General features: G+C 38.1%; 1 long non-coding RNA gene across 1 annotated transcript in view; it reads right to left on the reverse strand.

The window, feature by feature from the left end:
• Positions 1-8379, reverse strand: part of LOC127965519 (uncharacterized) — a 32561-nt gene extending 24182 nt beyond the window's left edge. Inside the window, exon 1 of the long non-coding RNA XR_008155316.1 lies at positions 8268-8379. This is a non-coding gene — a long non-coding RNA (uncharacterized LOC127965519). The remainder of the gene's footprint in view (positions 1-8267) is intronic.
• Positions 8380-20527: the final 12148 nt, after the last annotated feature.

Below are 20527 nucleotides of genomic sequence, written 5' to 3' on the forward strand. Positions count from 1 at the left end.
CAATAATTTAAATGCTAACTGGAAACCAGAACTTTTTTGACTGCAATATCACACTAACAAGAGTTGTGCAAGTTTTTGTATCTATTTTTACTCCACCAAAGAAAATAATATGATATTAAATCAGAGAATCAAATGATAAGCGTCTCAGGTAAGCACATGAGTGTTTCATCCCTAATAAATATCTGTGCTTGATTAGTTATTTTAAATCCGATTTAGGAGCATTAATTGGGGTGTAGGAGTCTTGTTTTATTTCTGAATAAAATTTATATTTTGCATATCTCCTTTGTCTGACACATCCATTTCAGGTCTTGGAGTCTCTACTAATGAGCTGATGATCTGAATCAGATGTGTTTGATAAAGGAGACATAGACAACATGCAATGTTGGGGGGGCTCCAAGAATGTGGTTGAGAACCCCTTGTTTAGAGAATTATGGAGTAAAAACTCATAAAGACAGTTACATTGCATTCTTAAATAAACAGGTTTTTCTGAATGCATTTCTGAACAAATGACATCAAAAGCTGTAATGAGAATGCAGGACTGCAGAGTTGACTGACAGTGGGGGGATGTGCAATGCTTTTTGCTTGTACAGAGTCTGTGCTGCAGTGTGGGGTTATGAAATGGGTCTTTGGGTCTAAGGTTTAGTTGTTGGTATGACTCAATATGTATACAGTTTGTACAGTTATAGCAGTGGTTCTATTTTACATCTTAATTATGAAGTATGCACTCCCCAGGCATTTTATATTGTCAAAAGATAAAGAACCATAGTTTTAAAGCTGTACTTACTTACATAATACTCCAAACAAGTGTTGTGTTATTTTCTTTTTTCTCCACAGACTAGGACACCTCAGTGCTTCATCTAAACACCTGAAGAGATGATGGCTTCTCAACACAATGGTTAAGAGCTACCTGTCAGAACTGTGTCTAACTTAAGTGAACGCCATTGAAATTCTGTTGTAATTGTGTTGTTGTGAGTGTGCGCGTACAATAAAGTACACTTATGCAGCAGCACTCTTTACTTATCTCGAAAGTTTCTTCATTATTGTCCCCAGAGCTGTCCAAAATTCTCATTAAAGGGGAAGGTGAAATAAGACTTGATGAGTCTGTTTTTCAACTACAGCATTGATAGTTTTTAGTTTTAAGGTGGATCTTTGTAATAAAGACCATTTTAGTTATATTAATGAAACTTTGGCATTGGTGAAGAGATACTATAGCCTTACTAATTTATGTTATGGTGCTAGAAAAAATATGGAAACATTGTACAAAAAATATTTCTGTGATCTAATTTTGTGTATTTAAAAATAAATCACTTAAGTTAATCTTTACCTGGGAGTTACTATAGTTGTTTATATTGTTTGACTTTTAAATATCCTGTGCGAATCCCAATGGCAGCTACCCTGAAGCATTAATCTGTGCTGTTGCCCGATACCAAAGCAAGCACTCAGCGGTCAGTCTTCTCTCCTGCCACCTCCACTATGTGCTATTAGATTAGCCAGCCCAGGATGTCCTGGGTAGGTAAACACTGCTAAAGGTCAGGATGGAAATATCGATGGGCTCAGCTCAACACAGTGACATTTGAGCTTGGCCGTGTAAGGGTTGTATTAAGTGTTCGATATCCAGCTGTTGTGATGGTGATTGTAGTGAATGTGATGGTTCTCTTGGATGCATGAATCTGAAAGATGCACAATTATAAATAGAAAGACACTTCCTTTCAGTGATACGTGAGCTTCAATGTCAAGAGCTGAATTTTTAGCAGACATTATTCCCTTCTTCAGTGTCACATTATCCTTCAGAAATAATTATAATACTGTATGCAGATTTGCTGCTCAAGAAACAAAGGTAAATGTTACCAATGTTGAAAACGGTTGTGTTGCCTAATATATTGATGAAAAAATATTTTACTAATAGCAAGTATCTGTAAAAATCATCTTGTAAATCTGAAACTGTAAAGTATAAAAGAAGGCTAAACAGAAATGCAAAGGACCATTTTAAACATTTATTTAAAAATAATAATAAATAAATACATAAAAGATACTTGACTGGCTGTCCTATATCAAAGACTGTGGTTTTCTTCCTTCAGCAGGAAATGTGAGGCATTTCAAGTTAACATTCAAATAAAGGTTGACTGAACTGACAAATAGTATATTGATCAAACAGGTGTGAATACAGAGTGCTAGTTAACAGACTGATGGGATGTTTATGGAGGAATTCTTAAGTATGTGAAAGGTTGTGCATGCAAAGGTCACTTGCGCTAGAAACAAAGTGCCATCTTTTCTGCATTAAATAATGAATGAGGAACTTTTAATCAAGATGTCTTGATAGCATGCAGGTTTAATTTGTTTTTCTCAACTCCATGTGCCAGAATCTGACAGTGTGTTAATAGTAATTAGAATTGGGGACATTGAGGGTGAAGAGGTCACACTCATGTTCAACTGTCTTGACCTAAAGACATAATTATGTCTTCCCTTCCAGTTGGCACAGTGTTTTAATGGGGTGTCAGTCTACTAAGCTTGATGCGATACATAACTGCATCAACATTAACGCAATTCTACACAGGTCGAAATCTTAATTGTAACCGTCAAATATGTTTGGCTATAAAAAATAAATAAAATAATAAATCAATCAATACATAAATCATTAAAACATCTCGATCCTGATTTACAGTTTGGATTAGTAAAAACATCTAGATCTAGATGCTTTATTGCTTTATTGTTTATTGTCGCATGGCTCCCTGGGATCCCATTGTTTTGTTTGGATTTATGTTCTCAGCAGATGTTTTCTTATCTAAGCGTCTTTTGTGCTCAAATCACATTAATGGAAGTTCTACATAACAATACCTTTTTTTCCATAGAGTGTTGTGCTGTATTTCAGTACTTATACTTATTGTTAATTACTGTGCAGCAGTACAGCTGAGCATCGTTCATCTTTAACATTAATATTAACCCTGTATAACCTACAGTATAATAGTTTAAGAAATTGATTTTTTAACCATTAATTGAACCTTTATACAAAATATATGTAAAATGTATGAATCAATAAATTAATAAATAAGTACATAAAAAGTTGGTGCAGTTGCTGATGCTGTTTTGCTTTATGCGGCCAGAATGTAAGATTAAATTATAATATAAAGCTCAACGCATTGCAATTTAAGAAAACTGAAATTGAAAAAACACCACCAAAAAAAAACAACAACAACATCGTCATCAGTTTGACAACACAAGTGTTGCAAATCCTCACCGCACATGCATATAACGAAACACGCTGCAAAATCTCACAACACATGAATATAACAAAACACTCTGCAAATCTTTCACAACACAATTTCATTTGCTGGTGTTTTTTCAATTTACATGTGTTTTCTTAAGTTGCAGCGTGTTGAGCTATATCGGCCACTGTACTAATAGCTTATAATGTAAATCAGTAAGAACTTTATAACAGTATCTCAGACTGCTTACTCAAAAATGTATATAGTAAATATAATTTAAAGGGTTTTATAGCAACTCTGTATAGAAGCATTGAAATGAGGTTGCTGTATTTTCCAAATAGGAATATTTAAAAATAGCTGAAAAATATTAGTGCTGTTTACCAATACGTTCCAGAGAGCCTTTATAGCACTCACTTACCCCCAGCATGTGGTATTGAGTGTTTTTCTCTGCATGTGAACCCTGATATGGTGTGAACAAAGGAAAAATAGACAGACATGCAATTTCAACATACTGTTATCTCAATCAAATCCCGCTTTTTTACATTTCTATGTGTGCTGTACTCAAATTGGATTTTAACCACAAATTAATCTGGTTGTGGTTGTTATCACCATATTTCCAATCATTTGAACTTCATTCATTTCTTGATTTTAATTATGCATTTTAGAGTTAGAGTACCATGTAATTTGCTGCTATACAAGCAAACAATAAAACACATCATAAACTGTTTTCGGGTATTAAATTGACTATTTTAATGCAGTCTTCAATAACTAAACTCAAATTAATTTCTGTAAATTAAACAAATTCAAAACAATAATATAGTATATAGCAACCATCCAAAAAGACAAAATTGTTCTTTTTTTTTTATAAAACAATGTAATTATAAATCACCAACTTATACAGTAGAAGTCACTGTAAAGATAACAATGTTCAAAAAGCCTGTTTTTGAACATCTGCTAATGATGTGAACACATACATTCAGTTATTGTCATGTTGAATGATATGTCAAGATTCTAATGGATCTTGATTGTTGGAGACACCCAAGAAGCCATCAGGAGTTTTAAAGGGCTGAACATTTGTCACTTTTCCCCAATTAAATTGGATTTTCAAAGCACACGAGCTACACAAGAGTATTCTGCTCCTCCTGTTTTTAAGTCTAGCTGGAGTTATTTACATCTGAGAGATGAGTTTGACAGCTCAGCTGATTTGACATCACACCCACAGGGCGACCGCGACACCTTGCTTGTCCTGTATTCCCTCATTTTAGCACGTCGTTCACACCAGTCTCTTGCGTGACTTCAGTTGTTTTTGTAAAGCTCAGTAGTGTTCATTTTGTTTCTTCTGTTTTTAATTAATCACTTATTCGGAGACTGACCTTCAGTTTGTTTTTCTTTAATCTGGTTGTGGTTTTTAGCAACGTATTTGCATTCATTTGAACTCAGTGTTTCTTGATTGTAATTATGCATTTTATAGTTAGAATGTAATGTATGCTGCTACAAGAAAACTGTAAAACATTTCATAAACTGTATTCGGGTATTAAATAAGTTATTTTAAAGCAGTCTTCAAAAACTAAACTCAAATTAATTTCTAAATTAAATTCAAAACAATAATATAATGACATATTTTTCTATTTATTTATTTTTCTCAATACACTGGTTTTGAATGACTGTCCAGATGGTAGGGTAGGTAAAGCACCAGCAGGGACTGAGTGAACCATGTTAGCCAGCCAAACCTGACCCCTTTGAGGCATTTTGTTTATGCCTTGTATCCATTTTACTTGGATTATATAAAGATCGCCTGAAAAGCTTTGTGCACATTCCAGTCAGACAAGAGCTATAAGACATAAAAAGGGCAAATTCTAAGCTTACCACTGCAGTCCAAAAGTACAGGGCATTATTGAGTTCACCTAAGTAAATGATGTTACCATGGTGACAAATGAATGGAGGGAAAATACTGTTGAACAAAAATAGCTGTCCCAAATGGATGCTAATTGGACTGATTCAATTTACATAAACTCAGTGCCATGCTGAACAGTATTTAAATGGGTTAAATTGACTTTATTTGAATCCTCATCGTCATGTTGCAGTTGCACTTCTAATCGGACTTGAAAAGAGATTACAGGCTCCTTACAGGTTCCATACAGTATATGACATCTTGTACATTTATTTCTCTGAAAATTATGTAAATTACTAATGTATTGTGATTTTAACAATAGAGCAAAAATCCAAAAAGAGAAATTGTGATTTTATTTTACTTATTTAAATAAAACCATATGTTTATAAATCATCAACCTATAAGAGTCACTGTAAAGAAAACAATGTTCAAAAAGCCTGTTTTTGAACATCTGATAACGATTTTAACAATTATTTTAATTTTGAATGATGTTTCAAGATTCTAATGGATCTTTTTGGATCTGTTGTTGGAGACACCCAAGAAGCCATCAGGAGTTTTAAAGGGCTGAACATTTGACACTTTTCCTCTATTAAATGTGTGATGTCTTTTGTGAATAGCTTGTGTTGTGTTGCTGGTGTTTGAAGGGCATTGAGAGTAATCATGCTTATGCTTATGCATACTGCATAAATGTAATGTTGCAGAAATTTGATAACTTATACTAGTTGTCATATTGTTTTACTCTAGTGGGTTGGTCAGTGTTAACAGATTATCTTTTTAATGTTTTATATTTTGCTTAACAGCCTTGATAGGAACACTGAATGACAAACTAAATAAATACTATAGTATAATATATAAATGATTAAATGTGCTAAATTACTTGTTAACTGTAGTAGTTTATTTTATAATATTACTGATTAAATCCATGTTGGAAAAAAAATCCAGTATATGCTGGTAGGTAAATTTTGCAGTATGGCTGCTGGTCATGAGCTAGTTTAAGCTGGTCATGTGCTAGTCCTATGCTGGTCCTGAGCAGGAGCTAGTTGCTTAGGACCAGGACATGACCAGATAAGAACCAGCTTAAATTAGCTCATGACCTTCTAAAGACCAGTTTAAAGAAGCTCAAACCAGCAGCCATGTTTCAAAACATACATAACCAGCATATGCCGTTTTTTTATTTTATTATTATTTTTTTTTTTACTACATGGATTTAATCAATAATGTTATAAAATACACTACCACACTAAAAAAAGTAATTTAGCACATTCAGTCATAGATGTATTTATATATTTTGTCATTTAGTGTGCCTATCAAGGCTGTTAAGCAAAGTTTAACACATTAAAAGATAATTTATTTAAAATGCGGGGCCTCAATATCTTGTCACTATCATTTCATCAGCAGCTGTCCATAAATGTTTGCATCCAGATAAATAACAGGGTATGAAATGCTTACAAACAAGCACTCTGCCTCTTCTCCAGACACAATGTTTTATACATACTTGAAGCCTTAAGGATTTAAGAGTTTGCAAAATTAGGAACACGCACTCCAAGGCCAAACGCCAGTTTCTGGACATTTGGGCCTAAAGTGCTATTAATGCAAACTCCTGAGGTTCCTCAGGTTAAGAGTTCAGCCATGAGTGGAATATTAAATGCATTATCTCAAGTACAGAATTTGTCCTTTGCAGCCAATGTTATCTAGACCAGGGACTCTCAAGCAGGGCCTTCTGAGTCGAACTTTAAAATAAACAAATTGTGCAATACAACTGATAAAAATACAAATGGTGAAATACAATACATACAAGTTGTGAAATATCAAATCATGATTATCATGTCAAAGGTTGAGATTTATGGAAGTGTATATTCAGTTGCTCTGCATGTTTCAGAGTATGAGCTGTACTGTGTTCATTTACATGTGTGCCGCTTTATAATATTGTGTTTTCAGAGCAAAAAAAAAAAAAAAAAAAAAAACAGTTTCTGGGGGGGGGGGGGGAAGTCAATGCAACTCTAAAAATTAGAGTAAAAGCCTGTTGCTTAAGTGTAAGATGATTTAACATGTAACAATGAAATATTGCAAATGTTTTAACAATTTTACTGTAAAATACTTTCAATACTGTGTTTTGTGTTAAATTGTCTATTACTGTTTTATTTGTATTTTTACTGTAAATTTCTGACATTTCTTTTTTCATAAATTTCACAGGATATTTTTGATATTTCAGTGTAAAAAGTGAACCCAAATGCTAACACCCTTAAAAGTAAGTATTTTCATTAGCAATATTGTATTTTTCATTGTATCAGAATGACTCAGCAGCAGCAATATGAAACATTTTCATATGAAACTAAATATCATCAGTCACAGTTCAAATTTAATTCTCAGTGTGTGTCTAATTTAATTACTTCATCATTGGCCAAGTCGTGTAGCCATATAAACATCATTTTAAAATAAACACAAGTAAAATAGAACTCTTACTCATTATCTCTTTGTTATTTGAAAATTAACTGATATTAGAGAACCGTGACCATGCCAATGTTTCAATAAATTGCTATTAAAAATCTTATGAAGTATACTTCACATAAATATTTTCCATCATTTCCATCAAAGGTGTTCAGTTTCCAAAAAAAGTTTGGGAACCTCTGATCTAGATGATGCACTGTTCAGCTACTAAACTTCAAATTCCGAGGCGATCGGCTGCATTTGTTCCCAGGCCATTTAGTGAGAGGGATCAACACAAGGGACGAGGAGATTAAGCTAATTGTGGTGATTTCCACAGAGGCATTATAAGGATGTGCTTGATTTAATGGAACAACATTGTTACAGCATTAGACAAATCCCTCTCATGATGATTCATGACATAATTGATTAAGGCTAAACACAGATGTTTTTATTCATTCTGTGAGTGCTAATGATGTTGTTTGATCAGTGTTACCTAAACCAAAACTAAAAAAAAATATATATTTTTTTTAAATCTTCCAAAACAGGTGGATCTGCACACTGATGGTGGATGAGAAGAGACCCCTTGACAATGTAAAGCGCTTTGAGTGCCTAGAAAAGCGCTATATAAATGTAAGGAATTATTATTATTATCATTATTAATTATAAAACTAAAGCTCTGACTTTATCTCATTAGTCAAAGGACTTTGTAGCCATGTTTAGCTGTCAGTAAAAGGAAAATAACTCACTGTGCTTCATTCTCCGTTTTCCTTCGCATCCTCTCTACACAGCAGTCCTGCTCCTCTGTCTGAAACCTCCCCTCCGACACGCTGCCTGTCGTTTTGTCCCGTAATGAGTCTGCTCCGTCTGTCGCTGCGGAGTATGATGGTCAACACCATATGTGTGTGTTCTCTTCCTCAAGGCCACGTCCGAACACACAGAAAGAGTGTGCAGACCTGTTTTTTTTAAAAATGTTCTGTCCACAGGTAGCCATTAGTTATTGTTAAGACCTGTTTTTCACCACCATCTGTTGTGCATATCTTTCCCTTTGTAGAAAGTTATTTAGGTGAATCTTTTATTTTAAATACTGTATAAAATAAGATGTATTTGTAAATCAATGACAAACTTCTTTTGTCTATCATTACATTTATTCAAAAACAACTTGAATACATGTTGAGAGTGTTTTTAATTACTTGATCTTATATCTTAGGTACCTAGGCATCTATAGTATATATACTCTCTTAAAAATAAAGGTTCCAAAGGGGTGTTTTGTACATTGCCATAAAGGAATCGTTTTTGGTTCCCCAAAAAAACCTTTTAGTTAACAGTTTTAAATTCTAACAAACCTTTTTTTTTTTTCAGTATAGAACATGTTTGGCAATGGAGGGGCTCCCTGAATGTTTATATATATATATATATATATATATATATATATATATATATATATATATATATATATATATATATATATATATATATTTTTTTTTTTTTTTTTGGCCAGGCAGGAGGCAGCGCATTAAAAATTAAAAGCTTTGTGTGGGTTGGCAGTGTTGGCGCACAATGATACACCATGAGAAACAAAGGAACAGAAATAATAAGAAAAAAGAGAGAGACAGGGGAAGGGTGAGAGACATATTTTACCTTTGTTTAGATTTTTCTCACTTCAAGGCATTAGGTGGGAAATTACTTTTTTTTATGTAATTTATTCATGTGATGTCAAATCAGAATTTTCAGCAGCCATTACTCCAGTCTTCAGTGTCACATGATCCTTCAGAAATTATTCTAATATGTTGATTTGCTGTTCACTAAGCATGTCTTATTATTATAAATGTTGAAAACAGATGTGCTGCTTAATAATTTTGCGGAAAACATAATATATTTTAACATTTTTTTTTTTTCAGGTGTAATAAGGAGGAATTATTTCACACAGATTTTCTTTGTAACATTATAAATGACTCTGCTGTCACTTTTGATGGATTTTGAGTTTAATTGCTAAATTAGGGTTCTCAGTGTTATATTCTGCTCAGTGTTCTCAGAATATATTGGTTGCCATTATATCATGGAAACAAATAACTGTGAAAGTTCATTTCTGAATGTGTGAGATGTGTCCATCTCTTATGTTGTTTTTCAGATTATTTCTGCTGCAGTTAAATGTGTCGCTTGCTGTCATCTAGTTTTCAGTCGTGTTCTTTCTCTCTGGTGGCTTTGAATTTGGATTTGCTTTTGCCACTCACGCATTGATTTTGTGCTGCAACACCCTCTCTTGGGTGTTTCTGAAGTAATGGAAGGAAGATTTGTTCATATTTTTCATTCCCTCAGTTGGGGGTTTGCTGGAGAGAGCTTGACACATGATGTCTAGTTAAACTGAATATTGTGTGCTTGTCTTTTGTATAAGCAGCAACTTGCCGAGAGGCTCTTTTGGGCCCATTTCATAGAGAGAACATTGATTGTGGATTATGTGTGTATGTGTGTGTCAGAGAATGGGAACATAATCGCAGAAAAAAGTTTCCCTACCTATTTTTGCTCATTTTTAATGAGCACAAATCATAGGGGAAATGTGTGTTTAAGCTGGAGAGTGAGTATACGGCACAATAAGAAAAAAAATCCCACTCTTGCCTTTTACCTCAAATAATAAAGAAAAATCCAGTGAATATGTGTATTTATGTGTGTGGGTGGTTTTAAACTGCAATGACAATAGAGTTTTCTGCACTTAGACTAAAAAATGAAGGAAGCGCACTGAAGGTTTTTTAATGGCCAGGCAGGAGGCAGCGCATTAAAAATTAAAAGCTTTGTGTGGGTTGGCAGTGTTGGCGCACAATGATACACCATGAGAAACAAAGGAACAGAAATAATAAGAAAAAAGAGAGAGACAGGGGAAGGGTGAGAGACATATTTTACCTTTGTTTAGATTTTTCTCACTTCAAGGCATTAGGTGGGAAATTACTTTGTAATTGAATTGCAAGGTTGTTTCATCAAAAACGTGTGCTCACACTATATGTTAACATCCAGTTGTTAGCATTCAGAAGAAAAAAAGACTTTGCCAATATATTTGTAAAGAAACGTGTGTGTTAAATCGCAGCTGAAAGGGGCTGTGTGGGCTGCTCATGAAGAGCATTGGGACATGCTGGGGTCTGATTGGAGAATAAAGAGTCAACCACAGAGTGAGGACAGACTTTTTTCAATACCCTGGGGTCAGCTAGGGACAGCTAGGGCCATAGGTAGCAGCAGGATCTTTATCAGCTTTAGGAAGAAAATTTGTGCAAAGTAAATATACACAAATTAATTTTGTAGAGCTTCACTTGGTGTTCAGATATGTACTTCTTGTAACTCAACTGTTTAACTCTAGGGGAGTTGGAAAATTAGCCTTTTTATGTATTTATTTATTTATTTTTAATGTGGAGTGTTCCTTTAACATCTAATGAATCTAGAATATAGGAAAGTTTAACTTTTTCAAAAAAAAAAAAAAAAAAAAAAAAAAAAAAAAAAATATATATATATATATATATATATATATATATATATATATATATATATATATATATATATTTAGATGCACCTGTATATACAATCAGATTGATAATATTCTGTAATTGTTTCTATTATAAATACAAATTCTCAAAATGCTGGAGAAGTCAATTTCACAAAAGTCTTTAGTACTGACAATTTAACAAAAACGTTGTTAAACAGTTTTTCCTGAATTTATTGAACATCTTTATTTGAACCGTCTCTGTGATTTCAAGACTTGTATCTTTCCAACCATCTAAATGTTTCACTGTTACTTTTTTCTCTGTATTAAATTGTGTTGCCGGGCTGCTTTTTATCCAAGCCTATGTCTGAGGTCAACAGATGTCTAACAAATGTCCTTTATCATATCAGCATAGAGGACAAATCACTGAGAAGTTGATCTATTGGCCCTGATTAGACAAGTCACAGCTTCCTTTCAGGGGCATTCTAGTAAGGTTGGTAGGACTGTACAAAAACATATGCTACAAAGATGGAAACTCTTAAACACACATCTGTCATATTTAATGTTTACTTTGAATTCTGGACAACTACAACCACATCTGATTTTATTTGACTTAGCAAGGCAGGTTTAAAATTAGGTTTGGACATGTCAAGATAACATTACAGAGCTCAGGACAGCTGGAATGGAGTCTAATCAGTATAATAGAATGGAGAGCCCTTGAACTGGTCCTAGAACAGTTGGAAGCAAGCATAATAAATTCAGAAGGAATGGGTGTCCTTTAGCTTTTGCTCAAGGATAATACTCTCTTTCTGGTGTCTGTAATCATTATAGTTTCTTATTATTTCAGTAGATTAGTTTGTTTGAGTGTTGGTAAATTGACCTGCACATAGACCTGCACACTGTGCTGGTACACAAGTATATTGTGTTAAAAGTGAATGCTACTAACTAGAAGCATCTAAATAGACTGATTATGTTGTCTAGACTGTTCTTTCATGAGTAGAGTGCATAGTCAAGTACAAACAAAAAATGACACAAACATTCAGGCGACATTATGGCATCTCATCTTTTGTTCTTTTTCACATGAGGGCAGCTTATGCTTCTGTTTTCAGAGTTACACATTCTGCAAAAACAGTACCCAGTTTGCATTCTCTTGGCGTCCAAACTCAAATATGTGTGTGAATGTCTCCAACTGTGTCTCCAACTGTGTTCTAGCTCGTCGACTCCGGTCACCATGGAACACTGCTCTGAAACAGAAGACATCACCCTGTCTGCCACACTCTTGTTGGAAGATGTGTGAGAATTCTTAGAAAGGTTGGGGCATTGTCTGAACTTGTCTTCTTTTACTTCATACTCTGGCTTTTAAAATGCTTCTGACTCATCCATTATTCTGCATATTTATTATACTATATCAGAGTGCTTTATAAGTGTTGTCAGCCTGAATGCTTATCTCACACATAAATAACAGACTTAAAGAAACTTACAAGAGAGTTAATTCAGAAACTAATAATTTACTAACCCCCTTGTCATTTCAACCTTGTATGACTTTCATACTCCTTAGAACACAAAAGGAAAATATTCTGTCACTTACATTCAATAAAATAAAAAGTGAATGAGGAAAAGTACAAAAAACAAACATAAAATTATCATTAAATGGGTCCATAAATCTTCTCAAGCATTTTGTTAGAGTTTAATTTGAGCTATTATTCACTGAAGATTTTAACATCCACTCATTAGTAGTTCTATACGGTGTCTCAGTGAAAGTTCAAAGCGAACTGGAATATTGCTTCGATAGAACAATCTACTTCAAGTGTAAACTAAATGAGCCAATGCAAATTGGCATGCAATTATTGTATCCAGCTGCAGCTGATCACAGTGGGAGTATAAGAAGATAGCAGATGCAATGCGTACCAACTTTTTGCTTCAGAGCCCAGCCAGTGACACAATTGCTCAGCAGTGGTACAGCAACCATGGCAATGGAACGCGACTTCTCTGTTCCCTCCTTCAGGGAACGAGGGTTACCATACGTAACCGAGACATTCCCTTTCAGTCAGTCACCTTTGACTTCACATCGGTGACCAATGAATTGGGATCCCTACCAAAACGCCATGGGTGCTGCCCCTTCCAGTGCCATGTGTGAGTCACCTGCACCCCTATTTAGTGTAGGCTGGGGCTTGGAACAAGTAGTTCCACTCACCATTTTCAAAGCACTAGCTCACTGAGTGAGATTGGACAACACTGGTAAAACATACTTGTTCCACTTGGAACAGGGATGCTGTGGAAGCCCCATCCTTCTCCAGTTTTCAGAAGCAAATACACATATAGCATCCATTTAGGTGTATATGGAGAAATTGGAGGTGATTGTAACCCTCTTGGAAAGCAGAAGTCTGCCGGGGAAACACTCTCTAAGGCTATGCCATGGACTACACACATATGAGTACAACTAAGCTCTCATTATGGAACCCAGCCTTCGATGGTTCTCACAGATTCATCATGAAGGCCTGGAGCCGGACATTCCACCACTTCTGATTGCCGAAGGTGATGGAGGATCTCAACAGGGTCTACAAAACGGACACTTTGGAGCAGTTTTAGCAAGCCAACACTAACTGGAGCCCCTCTGTGCCACTACCCGTTTGAGGTGAGAACACAGGAGGATAACGGATCTAAACGAAAGCTATAGAATCTAGTGAACATATTGGGGTCGCCCAGCCCACAGCTCTACAAATATCTGTCAGTGAGGTGCCACGAGCCAGCACCCAGGAGGATGCAATACTCCTAGTTGAGTGAGCTTGCAGGGCAGGGCACACCCTGTGCCTGATAAGCCAGGGTGATGACATCCACAGTCTAGTGGGCCATCCTCTGCTTAGAGATGGCATTCCCCTTCTGCTGGCCTCAATGCGTGCAGGTTCCCTGCCATCTTGATGGATGCAAGTGCAAGCAGGAGCAGAGATTTCCATGAAAGAATCTTTAGTTCAACTGAATGCAAAGGCTCGAATGGGTCCTACAGTAGTGATTTTAGCACTAGAGACAGATCCCAAGAGGGTATAGAAGGGGACCGGGAAGGATTTAACCTCCTGGATCCTGATGACAAGGTCATGTTACCCAAAGACTTCCCATTCATGGGGTCATGGTACGCAGTGATAGCAGCAACCTGGACTTTGAGGGTGGAGACAGCCTTTGCTCCAGCCCTTGCTGCAAAAAGGAAAGCATGACCACAATTGACCATCTCCTGGGATTGTCTTGGTGAAAAGAACATCCCTCGATTAACCAGGTTCCTCTTCAAGGCTTTATGGACCACTTCACGTGTCTCGTGGATGGTGCTCTCGCCAAAGTGATAGTGTTCGCTACCTCCTGGAGTAGGTCACCTAGAACCTTCATGTCCCATCCAGAGACCAGACATGGAGTTTCCAAAGGTCTGTACACGGGGTGCCAAATGGTGCTCCATCTCTATGTCAGTAGATCCTTCCTCAGAGGAATTGGCCAAGGAGGTGCTGTCGGGAAGAGCACTAGTTCAGGGAATCAGGTCAGAGTGGGAACACGCCACTAGCAAGACTTGCTCCTCATCCTAGTGGACTTTGTGCAGTGTCTGTGTGAGAAAGCTCACCTGGGCAAATACTTATTTGCATTGGCCCAGCGGCCAGCTGTGTGCCATTGGTCAGGGAGTAGGAAAACTGGCAGTGAGAGGTCTCTGCAGATAGGTCTACCTGAAACCTCTCCAAATCATCGGGACTGTCTGGGGATGGAGTCGCCATTCTCCTGGGTGCATTGCTCGAGTAAGTTTTGCGGCTATACGGTTGAGCAGACCCGGAATGTGGACAGCACGAAATGACCTCAGAACCTTCCGACTCCATAGGAGTAGGTGGCGGGCGAGTTGCGACATGCGACGGGAGCGAACATTACCTTGTCGGTTGATGTATCGCTGAGTTGTCCTTTTGGACCAGCACATGCTTGCATCGTGAGTGCCCTTTGAGACCGTTCAAGGAAGTGTGAACTGCTAACAACTATAGGCAATTGATGTGCCAACCTAGCTGTGGGCCTGTCCAAACCCGAGACTGCATGCCCATTGTACGTGGACCCTCAGCCAGTGGTGGATGCATCCGTGTAAACTACAGCATGCGTGGAGATCTGTTCTAGGGCACCCTAGAACCAGCAAAAAGCTGGTATGCATAGCACTAGCTGCATTCTTCTACTCATGCTGTGATCAGCTGCAGTTGGATGCAATAATTGCATGCCAATATGCATTGGCTTGTTTAGTTTGCACTCAAAGTAGATTGATCTATCGACGTGATATCCCAATTCATCGGTCACCGACGTGACATCAAGAGTGAACAACTGAAAGAGAACACTTGTTTTCAGATAAAGGCTGGAATACATTACCAGATTTTTGTGCCAATGCTGCTGTTGTTGATTATTGATGTTGTTGTGGATTATTGCTGCAGTTGCTGCAAAGCAAGTTAATGAACTTGCTGATACCAATGCATACACTGATAATCCATAGCACACCTATAAAGGTGGAGCTGAGAAAGGTGTAGGGTTTTAGAGGAACTCTGAAGGTAGATGCAAAATGCTCTAATGAATGCTTAATGTAAAACAGTAAACTTATTGGCTGCATATGCAACATGAACCAATCAGCTTGTGCCAAGTCGTTTAACTCTCTGAATATCATCAGTTATATTAACAACCTGTCAGCCTGCACCATCTAGAATTTAATGACTGAACTATACATTTTATCATTGTGATATCGGATAGTTTACAAAATCAAATGATCGGAACACTTTTTATCATTGAAATTACTTGGAAAAAGCATCCTCATCAACCTGAATTCACCAAATCATGATTGCATTACATTAGTTATTTTAAACCCCAAATATTTTACTCATAGCTTCATTATATTTTACTTCTAATTTATTAATATTCTTCATTTACTGTTATTCGGTTATTTGTAATGTTAATTTTTAAATAATAATAATAATAATAATAATAATAATAATAAGTTTCAGTGTAGGTTAGAAAAATTCTATGTTTTGATAGTAACTTGTAGTGTAGAAGTAGCTAGCTACTTTTTCAGAAGGGTAGCTTGACTGTTGCTTACATACATAATTTAATCATGAACATCTAGATAGCACAGGCTGACGGGTTTTTAATGTAACTGGTGATATTCAGATAGTTAAATGACTTGGCACAAGGTGATTGGTCCATGCTGCCTATGCAGCTAATGAGCTAACTGCCTTGGATTTGAATGGCTGGCTAACATTCACTAGAGATTCCTGCAGCGCGCTTTTCAGAGTTTCCCTGAAATCCTCCACCTTCCCCAGCTCCACTTGTACAGATCTGCTCTGGGTTATTTTATATGCTATATGTGCAGCAGCAGTATGTCTTAAATACTCACTGCACCTCTCACTTGCTAGTGCCAACCCATACACTGATACAGTTATTTTATATGCTATTTGTGCAGTAGCAGTACAGTATGTCTTAAATACTCATTGCACCGTATCACTATATGCAACATGCAGAAGCAAGTTTATGTACTTGCTTGCAGCAGCAGCAATAATCTACAACTACAGCAATAACCAACAGCAGCAGCAGCAGCAGCAATGTAGTAGATCTATTCTGCAAAGACCAAATACATCAACATTGTAATTTCCTCATCATGATAAAATCTTCTTAGAGTTGTCATGATTAAAATACTTTAATTTATGAGTAGTTTGTAGCTGATCAAACTATAGTTTCAGAATAGCTTCCCCAATACTGCCCAAAACCACATTTTTAAGGTGAACTACTCTAAGAGTTGTTTTACTGATCAAATACTTTAAAAATAAGATTTTTTTTGTCTAAACCTTTAAAAAAATAAATAAAAACAGAAACAACCAGAGACAAACTTTTAATATATGAAGTCTTCACCTTGTTAAACCTGTTTGCTTTATTACTGAAGCTCTTAATGAAAGTTAATGTTGTCTTAGCTGGGTTTGTTTATGAGTTTTTAATATGGAGAGGTAACAGTTTAATCTCTGATGGAATCTGGATCCATCTCGGCACTATCGATTGACTGCTATTGTATTTTTATTGAGACATCCATCTCACCCCTTATCTGCGAGTCTGTGTGTATTTGCAGGCATGATTCGGTAGAGCGATAATGTCTGACCATTCCATCCACATAATCGTCTATTGATTTAGTTTTTGTGCATGGAACAATAAATTCCCTCAGCAGTGTGATTGAAAGTGCACCAGAGCTTCTCTCAGAACAGATAGATTCATCTACAAACCATCTGTCCAGAAAAAAACTGGGTAATACTGTACCTCTTACGTATTAAATATTTACATGAATAGATCATACTGTAACAAATATGTTGTTGGATAAAAAATGTATAATAAATATTCACTGAGCCATTTTCATTAATCATATTAGTTAGTATTTGTCCCAATGTCATAATTAAAGGGTTAGTTCACCCAATCAAAATTATGTAATTAATAACTCACCCTCATGTCGTTCCAAACCAGTGAGACCTCCGTTTATCTTCGGAACACAGATATTTTAGATATTTTAGATTTAGTCCGAGAGCTCTCAGTCCCTCCATTAAAGCTGTGTGTACGTTCTACTGTCCATGTCCAGAAAAGTAAGAAAAACATCATCATAGTAGTCCATGTGACATCAGAGGGTCAGTTAGATTTTTTTGAAGCATCGAAAATACATTTTGGTCCAAAAATAGCAAAAATTACTTTTGTTGATCCTGGATCAACATTATTAATAAAAATATAGATTTAACCCAGTCCCTACCCCTAAACCTAACTCTACCCATAATTTATTTCTAAAATCATTGGGAAATTTAGCTGGTTAACAAGAGTGTAAGAAGCACCTAACCCTGATTATGTCATGATTCTGCCCTCGTGTCCTTGATTTTTCCTAGGCTTGAGGCAGGATCATGACAGACCCTTGTTTTGTGTACAAGCGCATGGCCTGGTCTTTGGGCCATGTGCTTGTGTTGTCTCGTTCCCTTGCCCCGCCCCCCTTGTTAACCTAGTCGTGTCTTGATTGTCCTATCTGTAACACCTGTCGTGTCTTGATTAGTACCCCTATTTAGATCTCCTAGTGTGCTCTGTCTTGCGTCGGTTCATTGTCATTGTGATTTGTGTACTACTTATGTGTTCTACACTTGTGATTGTACCTCTGAAGTCCCTGTATAACCGTGAGTGTTATTTGTAGTTAGTGTTCTCTAGTTTTGAGTCTTTGTTTACCTTGTCTGATCAGTCCTGTTTAGTATTTGTTGTATCTGCCCTAGTCCTGTTTTCCCCCTCGTGGGTTTTTTATTTTCCCCTTTTTGTAATAAACCCTTTGTTTGAGAATCCCTGTCTGCACCTGAGTTCCTCCCTTACCAAAACCGTGACAGAATGAACCGACCCAAATGGAACTCAGCAGACAGGAGGCAATGCTGGATGGCATCAGCCGGCCAGCGAGATTGTTTTGAGGGCTCTCGCCTTGTGGTGTTCCGGGGGACCAGGGGAGGTCGTTCCGGAGTGAGCGGGCGAGAGGAGGAGCCCCAGAGGTCCCCACCTACCCAGCTGCCCACGGTCCCAGAGGGTCGTGTCCTGGCCGTGGCAACCCTGGGAGATCAGGCAAGTCCCCCCCAGAGTCCTGAGGCACCTCCCACTACCTTCAGTCTCCCCAACAAGCGAGGGAGACGGTTTTCATGGGAGTCGGCTTCAGAGTCTTCGGCGTCCGAGTCTGCCCTGTCCGAGACCAAACTCCCCCAACCCGCCTCTGACCCAGCTGTAGCCTCTGCACCGCGCCCGAGGAGGAAGAGGAAGAAGAAGGGGCCTGCCGGTCCTGTGACCCTGTCTCCTCCCGAGCCAGCAGTGGTGAGCGTGCCCGTGCCAGCAGCGGAGAGCGCTGGCGTGCCCGTGCCAGCAGCGGAGAGAGCTGGCGTGCCCGTGCCAGCAGCGGTGGGCGTGCCCGAGCCAGCAGCGGTGGGCGTGCCCGAGCCAGCAGCGGTGGGCATGCCCGAGCCAGCAACAGTGAGCGTGCCCGAGCCGGCAAAGAAGAGAGCTGCAGTCGTGAGAGCGGAGGAGAGAGCCGCGGCCGACTCTGCAGCAAAGACTCTTGTACAGTCGGTCTCTTCTCATAAGGAGATGCCTATTATCCTTGCTGCTAAAGCCTTTTCTGATTATTTGTCCCGTCTTGTCCAAATTTTAGAAGTCCCCGTCAGTCCTGTTTTGTCCCCTGACCCTGTCCCCAGAAGTCCTAAGTGTCCAGCCGTTGTCTCCCCGTGTCCTGTTGATGTGGTCCCGTGTCCCGTTGATGTGCCCCCGTGTCCAGTAGATGTTGTGTGCCCAGTAGATGTTGTCTCCCCGTGCCCTGTAGATGTAGTCGCCCCTCGTCCTGTAGATGTAGTCGCCCCTCGTCCTGTTGATGTTGCCCCGCGTCCCGTAAGTGTTGCCCCGCGTCCTGTGTCTGCTCCTGTCAGTTATCCCGAGAACCCTCCCCGCCCCTCACCACCCAGACCTGCCCGTACCCCCCGTCGTCAGCCTTCGTCCTGTCCTTCTAAGATCCCTACCCCTCCCACCCGCCCTGGTCTGTCCCCCATGAACTTTGTGGTCCCGCCCCCTCCCCTTCCCTGTTTGTTTTTTTTGATTTGTCACCCCAACCCTGCCGTTGTGTACTCATGTTTGCCTTTATTGTTATTTGTCATGTCTTGTTGGTTTGTGTCTGTGTCCCAGTCTGTCATGTCAGTCATGTCCCGTGTTTGATGTTCCCTTGAGGAGCGTCTGGAAGCCGCTCCTTAAGGGAGGGGTTCTGTCATGATTCTGCCCTCGTGTCCTTGATTTTTCCTAGGCTTGAGGCAGGATCATGACAGACCCTTGTTTTGTGTACAAGCGCATGGCCTGGTCTTTGGGCCATGTGCTTGTGTTGTCTCGTTCCCTTGCCCCGCCCCCCTTGTTAACCTAGTCGTGTCTTGATTGTCCTATCTGTAACACCTGTCGTGTCTTGATTAGTACCCCTATTTAGATCTCCTAGTGTGCTCTGTCTTGCGTCGGTTCATTGTCATTGTGATTTGTGTACTACTTATGTGTTCTACACTTGTGATTGTACCTCTGAAGTCCCTGTATAACCGTGAGTGTTATTTGTAGTTAGTGTTCTCTAGTTTTGAGTCTTTGTTTACCTTGTCTGATCAGTCCTGTTTAGTATTTGTTGTATCTGCCCTAGTCCTGTTTTCCCCCTCGTGGGTTTTTTATTTTCCCCTTTTTGTAATAAACCCTTTGTTTGAGAATCCCTGTCTGCACCTGAGTTCCTCCCTTACCAAAACCGTGACAGATTAAGCCTAAAACAGATATTTCCAGAAAAGTTATATCTGAATTCTGATTGGTTGATTGGAATGTTGTTCCAGGATCAACAAGGATGTTGATCCAGGAACATGTTGCGAACAGCCCCTAACAGGAATTACTCTGTATTTCCATTTTGTTTACATAATTTAAAAAAAATGAATTACTGTGGATGTGAAAAATAAAACCGATTTTTTTTTTGGCAATAAAATATTAAGTAAATATTTAATA

Source organism: Carassius gibelio, chromosome B9, assembly GCF_023724105.1.
Source record: "Carassius gibelio isolate Cgi1373 ecotype wild population from Czech Republic chromosome B9, carGib1.2-hapl.c, whole genome shotgun sequence".
NCBI lineage: Eukaryota > Metazoa > Chordata > Actinopteri > Cypriniformes > Cyprinidae > Carassius > Carassius gibelio.